Genomic DNA, 12,500 nt, shown 5'->3' with positions numbered 1-12,500 from the left:
CGTTAGTTAATGACTTGGGGGGGGGGGGGGGTCAACCGGCCCATAGGTTGAGAACCACTAAATTAAAGAGACACTGGAGCATGCCCGATGGGTCATACAGTATGATAGAAAGTGGAACAGAACAATGTTCCACTTTAAAGATTTGCACAAATGTTCGCGATTTTTCAAAAATAGCAGATCTATAAGCTCATCCATATTTTATACTTTGGCTATTCAAAAATAGCAGATATACAAGCACCGAGTGCCACGCTATGAGCTTGTATATCTGGTAAATCTTTGAATATATTTTAACGCGAACATTTGTAACTCAAATCTTTGCTTCATGGGGGGTTCCTGGAACTTATATTTTGAGATGGGGGTAATTTTTAGTGGTCCTTGACATGAAAAGGTTGAGAACCCCTGATATAGCGACATACGTTTTTCAAAAAACTGTTAGGATTTAAAAGACCCCAGATCCCCAGAAGCAAAGATTTGAGTTACAAATGTTTGCTTTAAAGATATATATATATTCAAAGATTTGCACACATTTTCACGATTTTTCTAAAATAGCAGATCTACAAGCTCATAGTGCGGCACCGTGCTACGAGCTTGTAGATCTGCCATTAAAAAAAAAATCACGAACAATTTTTGCAAATCTGCCCGTGGCCATTGAACCCAATGGACCCATGTTACGTTTCTGTCGCGTCTAATGCGTTTGACCGGTGTGTGACATCACGTTCCCTTTCTATTATAGCCTTTGCTTCTCTTGTTGCCGCGGGGCATGTTGATGGGATTGATGGTTGAGAGGATGAGAATGTTCCAGGGGAAGATAATGAGGTCAGGAGGCTATAGGCTAGGCTAGGCTTGGAGACGCGCTGAAACTTTCGACCCACATGTGAAAGAACAGTTTATACATTCCTCACGGCCAGCGCTGTGCGCCATTTCAGATGCGGTATACACACAGACGCAGGTACAGTACGACACTAGGGCAACACAAACAAACAAACTAAATGTAGAGCCCAGGTACGACCCAGGGCAACACAAACAAACAAACTAAATGAAGAGCCCAGGTACGACACAGGGCAACACAAACAAACAAACTAAATTAAGAGCCCCGGTCTGGCCGATAACAGTATTTTTGAATAAGGCTTCATGTGGTCCTGTTTATGTGCATTTTCTTCATTGTGTAATTAAAGTCAAACGTTATTTTTATATATGAGCGTTAAAATGTATCCTTAATTTTGTTTGTTTTATCTATCAAAATGTTAATTTGAAAACTGCTTATTTTAATTCACGTGTTTGCTTTTAAGTTAGATCTTTTCAAATAGAAACTATGTTTTTTCTAATCTATTTCAAGATGTTGCACTTTCTTACACGCTATCGGTCAAAACAAGGACAATCGGTGGTCTAAGGACTCCCCAAAATCGGGATCGTTCCCAAAAATCCGCCATCGGTCAGGCTCTAAACAAAATGCCATTTACCGAAATAGAAGAGACCCCTCCGCTGCCATTCCACCATGCTACTTTCACATGCTCATCACCCTAAATCAACAATGGACTACACGAAAATCAATACTCAACTTTAAAATGTACCCTGCAGTACATGTGAAACTGAAATGTTGTGTTGATGATGTAGGGACAGAAAAACACTCCCCATGCAGAGAGAGGAGAACACGGAACCACCAGCGGCGCTAAATATAAATGCTTTTCTGAGCAGGGTCTTAATATAGATAATGTGCGAAAGTCTGTCACACTTGTGAGGCCGCCTGCTCAATTTAACACGGGCAAAAATAAAAAAAGCGCAGTGTTGTGCACTTACGTACCTTTTGGGTCACTTTCGGAAGCGACCAACCTGGCTTGCTTGGGTTTTTTTTGGTGTGTTGCCTTTGTTTGTTTATTTAAGCTTCGGTGGGTCCGTTTAGTGACCTGAAGATGATGTGATGCCCCTTTTCCAGTGGTGGAAAGTAACTAAGTACATTTACTCAAGTACTGTACTTAAGTACAATTTTGAGGTACTTTTACTTTACTGGAGTTTTTCCAATTGTCTATACTTTTACTTCTACTCCACTACTACAAATATTGTACTTTCACTCCACTACAATTATTTGAAAACTTGAGTTACTAGTTACTTTGCAGATATACATTATTACATTAAAAAACATACATTAACCACTTTAGCCCTATTTTATACCTAGGCTATTTGAAAATAGCAGATCTAGAAGCTCACAACGCGTCGCATCGCTTGTAGATCTGCTATTTTCAAACATTTTAGTACTTTTACTGTTGGTGCTTTAAGTACATTTTGATAACAATACTTTCGTACTTTTACTCAAGTAAATTTAGAACTCCGGACTTTTACATGTAACAGAGTATTTCTATATCGCAGTATTGGTACTTGTACTTAAGTAAAGAATGTGAGTACTTTTTCCACCACTGGCCAGGGGGGGTTCTTTTGTCAGTGAAAAAGCTGGCTGGCTAGCCGGGCCGGTGCTAGAAGTATCACTAAGGGTAGGTGCCGGGTTGGTAAACAAGAGATTTATGAATGACAGCTCTCCCCCAATTTGTTTTTAGCACCAGGGAGCGACAAGCACCCTGCCCCCCCCCCCACCCCCCCCCATGCCCAAATTCCTCCTGTCGGAGGGCCTGCCAAGGAGAGAGAGAGAGAGAGAGAGAGAGAGAGAGAGAGAGGAGGGGGTTGTGTGACTCATGGCCTGGACCACACTCCCAGTGCTAGAGAGAGTCGCACCACCACTGCCTTCTCCCCCAAACGTGTTTATTTCTATAACCGATCTGCCTCTCATTAGCCGGGCTGGCGGTTACAGTGACGATCGCAGCTTTAATTTGAGACGCAGGATGGCGGTCTATTTTATTTTTATTTATTTATTTTTTTACTCGTCGCCTCAGGCCACATTAGCAAAGCTTCCCACCCCGGAGAGAGAATAGACACACATCACCGGGCGACATGGCCATTAACCCATTCAGACCGGGAAAGCATCGGTGTCATTTTTTTTGATTTTTTTTTAACTATTCAAAAATACCAGATCTGAGCTTGTAGATCTGCTATTTTTGAAAAATCGTGAAAATATGTGGAAATCTTTGATTATAGATTTTTTTTTAAGTTAACATTTTTAACTCACGTCACAACTTCTGGGGGTCCCTGGAACAAAATATTTTGAGATGGGGGTCCGCGGCCGAATACATATAATTTTGGGGGTCCTTGACATGAAAAAGTTTGAGAACCACTGATATATATAGCAACATACGTTTTTTGTTTTTTTTTCAAAAAAGAAACTGCTAGGATTTAGAAGACATTTGTAGAATCCCCCAGAAGCAAAGATATGAGTTACAAATGTTCGCTTTAAAAATATATATATTCAATGATTTGCACAAATTTTCATGATTTTTCAAAAATAGCAGATCTACAAGCTCATAGCGCGGCACTCGGTGCCGCGCTATGAGCCGCGCCAAAGAAATCTAAAAATGAACACAGATTCTTTCCCCGGACTCAATGGGTTAACATGCAAGGACTCTGTTTGACACATACTAAAATACACTGGATGTGTTAGTTTTATAAGTGCACGCGTTATACAGCATGTACGTGACATGGGCAGCAAAACACAGCAATGGTGACGCTAAAGTCGGGCGGTTATACTTAGTTTTTTTCACAGTTTACCATTAGGTTCAACAACATAGTTCTTTACTCGCTTTAGGAAACGTTAGAATGTCGAGATACAAACTCAAAACTTCACCTGAAGTGCTTCGTTTTCATGCAGAGTTTGTAGTTCTAAAGAGGGGTGTGGGGTTACATTTATGCAGAAAATAACGTCTGTGTTCATCAAAAGCCGAATTTCACGTTTTGACATAAATTACACCCATTAATATTTCAACTCTGAATTCTGAAGCTGATACTGCTATAAAAACTGTTAATTGCATGTGTTGTTGAAAGAAATATAAAAAGAGACGTGTTGATTTGTGAAGATTATCTTGCTGAAGAAAATGTGTTAATATCTTGAGCCTTTAGTTTGCTACAGAGCTTATTGTCCAATTTTCAGTACTTTTACTTCTACTCCACTACATCTCAGAGGCAAATGTTGTTTTAATTTACTCCACTACAATTATTTGAAAACTTTAGTTGCTAGTTACTTTGCAGATATAAAGTATTATATTATAGAACATTCATTAACCACTTCAGCACTATACATAGGCTATTTGAAAATAGCTGATCTACAAGCTAACAACGTGCATTGTGAGCTTGTAGATCTGCTATTTTCAAAATAAATTGTACTTTTACTGTTGGTACTTTAAGTACATTTTAATACCAATACTTTTGTACTTTTACTCGAGTACATTTTTAATTCCGGACTTTTACTTGTAACAGAGCATTTCTACAATGCAGTTTTGATACGTTTACTTAAGTAAGAAATGAGTGAGTACTTTTTCCACCCCTGCTAAAACCCCAGTGCAAAGATTCCACGGTAAATCCACAGCGGGAGCCCGTGCTGGAGGTAACTTCCTGGTTGGGTATACAAATAGACGTCACCTATTGGCTAGTACTTAGCTTTCATAACTGCATTAAGGTACCTTTGCCACATATATAAATAACCCTTTGGCGTCACGGACGAAAATACTAAACAGGCTACTGCCATGCTATTTTAGGCCAGCTGAAGGGTATTTTCAACGTCCCAGAGACCAGTTTCCGATGAACGAAACATATTAAAAACCTCAATTATTGGGGCAACGCATCACACATCTACCTGATAATCTATCATGCACATATATATCACACATCAGTGCTCACAGAGGACAATTAACATCTGGGGCCAGAAACAGCAGGAACTAAAGGAACTATTCTCTCCTTAACGTACGCACTGTTGGGACCAGTGGTGTAGAGTAACTAAGTACATTTACTCAAGTACTGTACTTAAGTCAAATGTTTAGGTACTTTTACTTTACTGGGGTATTTCCAATTTCCAGTACTTTTACTTCTACTCCACTACATCTCAGAGGCAAAAATTATACTTTTACTCCAGTTCACTAGAATTATTTGAAAACTTTAGTTACTAGTTACTTAAATAAATCATTAAGTAACATTATAAAACATGCATTAACCACTTTAGCCCTATTTTATACATAGGCTATTTGAAATTGAGCTGATCTACAAGCTCACAACGTTTCGCATCACGGCGCGTTGTGAGCTTGTATTCGGCATATTTTCAAACGTTTTAGTACATTTACTTTTGATACTTTAAGAACATTTTGACACCAATACTTTCGTACTTTCACTCAAGTAACATTTTGAATTCCGTACTTTTACTTGTGACAGAGTACGACGTCTACATTGCAGTATTGGTACTTTTACTTAAGTAAAACATTTGAGTACTTTTCCCCACCACCGACGGTACCTCAGCACATAGTGTGTGTGTGTGCGCGCGTGGAGAGAGAAGGAACATTATGTTTCACCCAAACACATCAGGGTTCATTCTGGAAGGGTGTTTAGAGGGCGTTCGCTCAACGGAACACTGGCTGCAAACCCCCCCCCCCCCCCCCATGCATCGTGTTCAGTTTAGATCGCTTACTTTGCTTAAACGGTTTCAACCCTATACTTAGTCGATCGGAGTCCCCCAGGGCTGTGTTTGGGTCCCCTCCTGTTTTTCGCTCAACGCTAAATACTGTAGCTTCGCTGAGAATAGCAGAGCTAGTACAAGCTACACAGCGCGCGTCTCGGCACGTTGTGTAGCTTGTCGATCGGCTATTCTCGCCGAAGGTTTCACCTGGCCAGAATAGGGACGCTAGGGTTTATGTGGTTTAAATGCAGAGGTTTGCAAAAGAAAAAAAACACTAGTAATGGACCAGTGGTCCAATTTTCAGTACTTCTACTCCACTTCATCTCAGAGGCAAATATTGGACTTTTACTCCACTACAATTATTTGAAAACTTTAGTTACTAGTTACTTTGTAGATTTTGATTATTATTACAAAACATACAGTCACCACTTCAGGCCTATATACATTTTGGCCATTTGAAAATAGCCCATCTACAAGCTCGCGATGCGACGTATTGTGAGCTTGTAGATCTGCTATTTTTTTTTTACTTGTGAAATGCGACATTCTGCATAATGAGTACTTTTACTTTTGGTACTTCAAGTAAATGTTGATGCCAATACTTTTGTACTTTTACTCTTTGATGCCAATACTTTTGTACTTTTTACTCGAGTGAATTTTGAATTCCGGACTTGTACTTGTAACAGAGTATATTTCTACATTGCAGTATTGATACTTTCACTTAAGTACAAAAATGTAGTACTGTTTTTTCCCAACACAGGTAATGACCCCTGCCTGTGTTTACATTTTAAAGCACGTCACCCTCGTCTTCCCTGTGTGAGAGAGTTTGGAGTGCAAACAGGGGAAGGCTTTCGCTTCACAAACTTTAAAAAAAAACTCCCATTTCGACCCGTATAAATAGAAACCGGGGGGGGGGGGGGTGGGGGGGTGCAGAGATGTTTCGGGGGCAAAAAATAAACCCATGCTTGCTTGCTTGGTGACGCGGGGATGTGGTGCTGGATCTCTCATTAAGTGCCTTGTTATTTTGGGCAGCTGGCATGTCTAAAAGCAGGAAACGGGGCCCTTTATTTTTAAGACTGCAGGCTCGTCCTTGCCGCTCGCTATGAGCCCAGAGTCAGTCTGTGTGGCTTGCAGTGCTATCTGCTATATAACAAAGAAGAACCATGAGCCCCAGACCTTCACCATGTGGGCCTGATCCCCAGGGAGCAAAAAGAAGTCTGGTACTACCCACATACTGATCCTCTAGACGTCAGTCCCTGGGTCACAGGGACGTTTGCGAATACAAACAGATATGACACCCGTACGACAGAAGCTCTTAAACCCCAAACAGACTGTCTGCTTATATACCAGTGGTGGAAGAGGTACTCAGGTGTTTTACTTGAGTAAAAGTAGCAATGCCTGTTTACAAGTAAGAGGCCTGTGTTCAAAATGTTACTTGAGTAAAAGTACTAAAGTATTGGCTTCAAAATATACTTAAAGTACCAAAAGTAAAAGCACTAAAATGTTTGAAAATAGCACATCTACAAGCTCACAACGCGTCGCGATGCGACGCGTTGTGAGCTTGTAGATCGGCTATTTTCAAACAGCCTAGGTATAAAATAGGGCTAAAGTGGTTAATGTATGTTTTATAATGTAATAATAATGTATATCTGCAAAGTAACCAGTAACTAAAGCTGTCAAATAATTGTAGTGGAGTAGAAGTACAATATTTGTCTCTGAGATGTAGTGGAGTAGAAGTAAAAGTATTACTTTACTCCAGTAAAGAAAAGAAATCCTCAAAAGTGCAGTTGAGTAAATGTACTTAGTTACTTTACACCACTGCCGTATACACACTTGCTGGGAGGGAATTAGAACACCCCAAGCCAACAGAACCTGTTCCTAGGAACCTATTAGGTACAGCAGGATCCATCATCAGTGAAATACCAAATAGATTGATCCATCGTGTAGACCTTATTCCTGTGGGGGGGTGGGGGGGGGGGGGGGTCAGTTTCAGCTTCACCCAGCTGATGGCTGCTCAGATGGTCAATATGAGTGCTCAGAGGGGGTGAGCAGTTCGAGGCAAACCGGTGACCTCTCTGTGTCCACTAAAAGCTTATACCCAGCCCCCCAAAACTGAAGGGAAGAACTGAATGTCTTCAGTGTGCTGTAGGCTGTGTTTCCTGGCCACAGGATGAGACGGAAACAGGAGAAGAGCATCACTCAGCATCCCTGATACATCAGGACGCTCTACAATCTGCAGTGGGCTATCGTTTCACCATTACGTACGCAGAGTCCCATTGAAAAGCAGAAGAACATTACGCAGTACGCACACACAGCCCAAAGTCATCTTCAAGCCGTTTCTGTTTTGGAAAACCAGGTCGCAAACATTAACCACTTAAGCCCCTGTATACTTCGTTGTCCAACAAATAACGAAAATAACAGAAATCGACCAATCGACAAGCTCACAACTCACAATCGGCTGTTTTCTTTTTTCACCTATGATGACATCCACAAAATATGGATGCCAGGGTTAAAGGAGTTAAATTAACTTGTTCCGTGTTACTTTGCAGATATAAATTATTATATCCTAAAACATACATTAACCACTTCAGCCCTATTTTATACCTAGGCTATTTGATCTACAAGCTCACAACGTATCGCATCGCGACACGTTGTGAGCTTGTAGATCTGCTATTTTCAAACATTGTAGTACTTTTACTTGTGGTACTTTAAGTACATTTTGATGCCAATACTTTTGTACTTTTACTCAAGTAACATGTTGAACCTTTTACTGGCAACAAAGTATTTTTCATATTATGGCATTTATACTTTTTTACTTAAGTAAAATGTCCGAGTACATCTCCCACCACTGGTTTGTCCACCATTATCATCATCAACAATTAATTCAATCAGCAAGTGTCTGCCTCTATGTGCTCTGCTGAGCGCTCAGGCTTGTCAGCACAGTGACAGTGAATGTAACATACAGTACAACAGAGCCGCTTTACAACAGAGCCGCTTTGAAACGTGCAATATTGTTCCTGTCTGAACAGGCGACCGTCGGGGTGCTATTCTTCAAGCTAATTAGCTGACAGCGCGGAGACTAGCCTCTTGTACCTTTTTTTTATTATTTGCATTTTTTTGTCACTCGTCAGAAATGTGACGCCGCTCGTGTCATCCAAATTCAAATGAGATTCCATCCTCCCCCTTGTCGCCGTGTCCCACTTCAAACAACAAAAGCAGAGAGGGAGACTTATACCATGTTAACTAGGGGTGTGCCGAATCCGATCACTAATTTCACGATACGATACACGATATTGGGCTCACAATATCGATACGATATATGGCACTTTTTGGGAAAGCAAATGCAAACAAATACTTCTGTTATTGCCTTATTATTATTGCAACAACAACAAAAACGCCAAAACGATACATATCGTCACGAAAACGTATCGCGATATATCGCGGGACGATATATCGGCACGCACCCCTAATGTTAACCTATTAAGACCCGGGAACGCGTCTGTGTCATTTTAAGATGTCTTTGGCTATTCAAAAATAGCAGATATACAAGCTCTTGTAGTGCTTGAGAATTTGAAAAATTTAGAAAATGTGTGCAAATATTTGATTTTCAATTTATTTTTTAAGCTGACATTTGACATTTTTAAACTCAAATCTTTGCTTCTGGGGGGGGGGGCGGCGTCCCTGGAACTAAATATTTTAACAAATGTTTGCTTTAAAAAAAGAAATATTCCAAGATTTGCACACATTTTCACGATTTTTCAAAATTAGCAAATCTACGAGCTAGCCTGTATATCTGCCATTTTTGAATAGCTTTCCCGGTCTTAAAAGGGTTAAGAGGTCGAGAGAGCTGTGTTTGAGAGAGACTTTTTTTTTTTATATATATCAACATAACTACTTAGCAGACCCACAGAGGAGCCCTTTTAACGACCGGCACAACCAATGACTAACCTCTTAATGTCAGCCTATATATATTTTGCATTTCTCTATTGTACGGGAGCCACGTAAAAAAAAAAAAAAAAAAGCCTGCTTTTCTTGTCTGGTTTTAAAGGGAATGTCTGCGTCCGTGCGTCTTCCTGTCAACAACACCCGCCCGCCGCGTGTCTCCCAAACCTTGGCAACCGAACGAGGCATCTCCTGAGGAGGATTTTTTTTTTTAAGACAGATAATATTAGTCGTTTGTCAGGTGACAACCCGGGGAAAAGATAGAAAAGAAAGTACATGTTATGACAGACTCCCTCTCTATGTATATCTGTTCCAAAGAGCTCGTTATAGCGGGTGAGAGAGAGGCAGAGCAACGCAGGGAGATGGAGCGATAAAGCGGAGACGCCTAATCATAGCAGCCTAATGCCATAAGCTGAAAATAACTCACCTAAGAATAGCTGACCCACAGAATAAGCGAGGAGCCCTGGATCCAGTGCAGCTTGGAAGCTGAAGCTGTTGTTTGGCTCAACACAGAAGGGCTCCGAGGCTTGTAAAACCAACCCCGGGCTCTCTCTCTCTCTCTCTCTCTCTCTCGACTGCCTGATAGTCAGATGGAGTTATTGACCTGCTATATTGACCGAGACAGAAATGTGTTACCCCCCTCAAGCATTATTTCCACATGTCTTCTTGCTTAGCCAACTGCCTGCTGCTTCCCCCCCCCCCTCCCCCTCCCCCCTCCCCTCCTTGTGTCAGAGGCTGGTCTGCAGTTACCCATCACGACCGGGAACGCATCTGTGTCATTTTAAGATTTATTTGGGCTATTAATTTTTTTTGCAAATCTTTGAATATGTATATATATTTTTAAACGCGAACAATTTTTAACTCAAATCTGTGCTTCTGGGGGTCCCTGGAACAACATATTTTGAGATGGGGGGTCCCACGGCCAAATACGTATCATTTTGGGTGGTCCATGACATGGAAAAGGTTTGAGAACCATTGATAGGCCTATAGCAACAACGTTTTTTTCAGAAAAATGAAGACATTTGTTTGAGACATTTGACAGTTACAAAGGTTTGCTTTAAAAACAAAATAGGTATTCAACAGATTTGCACTCATTTTCACGATTTTTCTGAAATAGCAGATCTAGAAGCTCAGCTATTGAACTTGTAGATCTGCTATTTTTGAATAGCCAAAAGTACAAAATAATAGTCATAGCTCAAATAGCTAAAATGACACAGATGCGTTGCCGGTCTTACTGGGTTAAGCTTTCCAGCAGCAACACTATGGTTTTATGATAAAGTGAACATTTTTCATACATCACTGTGTGTGTGTGTGTGTGTGTGTGTGTGTGTGTGTGTGTGTGTGTGTGTGTGTGTGTGTGTGTGTGTGTGTGTGTGTGTGTGTGTGTGTGTGTGTGTGTGTATATATACGTCTCTGACAAATGTCATCAGTCACGGTGACAGTCCCAAAGAGAAACTGACAAATGACAGTTATTATTGCACACAAGAGCACGGGGGGACAGATATAAACATTCCAATAATATATATGTTGTTGTTTCCTCCTGGGCTATAATTGCAGTCCAACACTATGACAGCCCTAAAGGCCATAGTATTTTGCAGCTTATAAAAACCATGCACTCAGATGACTCAGTTCAACATTTTGCTCATTACAAAAGCTTCCCAGCACGAACACCACATGACATGATGAACCCTGTTCCCAGAATAAACGCCTTCACTTCAGCTCAAACTTTGACCGGTTTCTCAAGAAAAAGACACACCGAATGACTACGTTTTTTGTTTTATGAATAGAATAGAATAAACCAAACGCTCGAGCAGAATGAGAAACAGAAAAGACGAGAGAGAGAAAAGTAGGATGAGTCATGTTTGAGTCAATCCAGTGAACAAGCCATTAGTCAGAGACCGATATGTCTTTTTACTCTCCTGGTTCCAATTCCCAGGGCTAAAATAGAATAGACATTGTCCTCTGGTAAATATCCTGAGACAAGACACCCTTTTTTTAGATGTCCCTTTCAGTATTTTTGTCCCACAAGTTATTTCCTGCTCGCTCAGAAAGTGCAGCCTGACATGGAAGCTCACAAGAACAAAACATCCTTTTTCATGTTCATCTTCACACATAGCCAACACATATATATATATATATATATATATATATTATATATATATATATATATATATATATATATATATATAGCTTCCAGCATTCACATACTTATTGATCTGACCCATTAAGATCAGTTACAGCCCCTCTATGCATATACAGTCCATATTAAAACAGCCATCTGGACTCTTCAGCAGCACACTTGCCTAGAGGACACACTTCTTTAACATGTCAACAACACACTGTCTCTATGCACAGCCTTTATGAGCTCTCTGTCTGTCCACTAGCATACTAATCCGTGCAGTAGTAGTACTATAGTACACCATATGATAATAAGATTAAATACCTTGATACTGAGAGACAGTGTCTGATCATACCACCGCGTTGAAAGACTGGGAAGAAGTTTTTCACAGAGAGAGAGAGAGAGAGAGAGAGAGGAGAGGAGAGAGAGAGAGAGAGAGAGAGAGAGAGAGAGTACGGCTGGCAGAGAGTGGAGCGGGTTTGACAGCGAGAGAGAGAGAGAGAGAGAGAGAGAGGATGAGAGAGAAGAGAGAGAGAGAGAGAGAGAGAGAAGAGAGAGAGAGAGAGAGAGAGAGAGAGAGAGAGAGAGAGGGGGGGCAGAGGAGAGAGGGTGGTCGCACCGGGGAAGATAGGGAGAAGTAGCAGATCCAAGAAGAGATAAACCAACGGAGGAAAGAGAAAGAGAAAGACTGTGACAGTAAAAAAAATAAAAGAATCCTCAGCGTTCAATGAACTGAACACTTGGAATGGCAAAGACCGGGAGGGAGGAGGAGAGAGGAAAAGAATGATGGAAATAGACAGAGATCCGTAACCAGAGGAGAATAGATGTCTGTCTGTCTGTCTGTCTGTCTGTCTGTCTGTCTGTGTTTCAGTCGGTCACCTGAGTTGTTGACGTTGTGCA

General features: G+C 40.9%; 1 protein-coding gene across 3 annotated transcripts in view; it reads right to left on the bottom strand.

Annotated features, from left to right (window-relative positions):
• Positions 1-12,500, bottom strand: part of hdac9b (histone deacetylase 9b) — an 87,312-nt gene that overhangs the window by 68,514 nt on the left and 6,298 nt on the right. Inside the window, exon 1 of one of the 3 annotated variants that reach the window (XM_080426209.1) lies at positions 9,909-10,020. The exons of the other annotated variants lie outside the window; for them this stretch is intronic. The gene's annotated coding sequence lies outside the window, so the exon portion shown is untranslated. Of the gene's footprint in view, positions 1-9,908; positions 10,021-12,500 lie in introns of those variants that run through there. 3 annotated transcript variants of the gene reach the window in all.

Source organism: Gymnoscopelus braueri, assembly GCF_963280865.1.
Source record: "Gymnoscopelus braueri genome assembly, chromosome: 4".
NCBI lineage: Eukaryota > Metazoa > Chordata > Actinopteri > Myctophiformes > Myctophidae > Gymnoscopelus > Gymnoscopelus braueri.
This window is presented reverse-complemented; position numbering and strand designations above follow the sequence as displayed.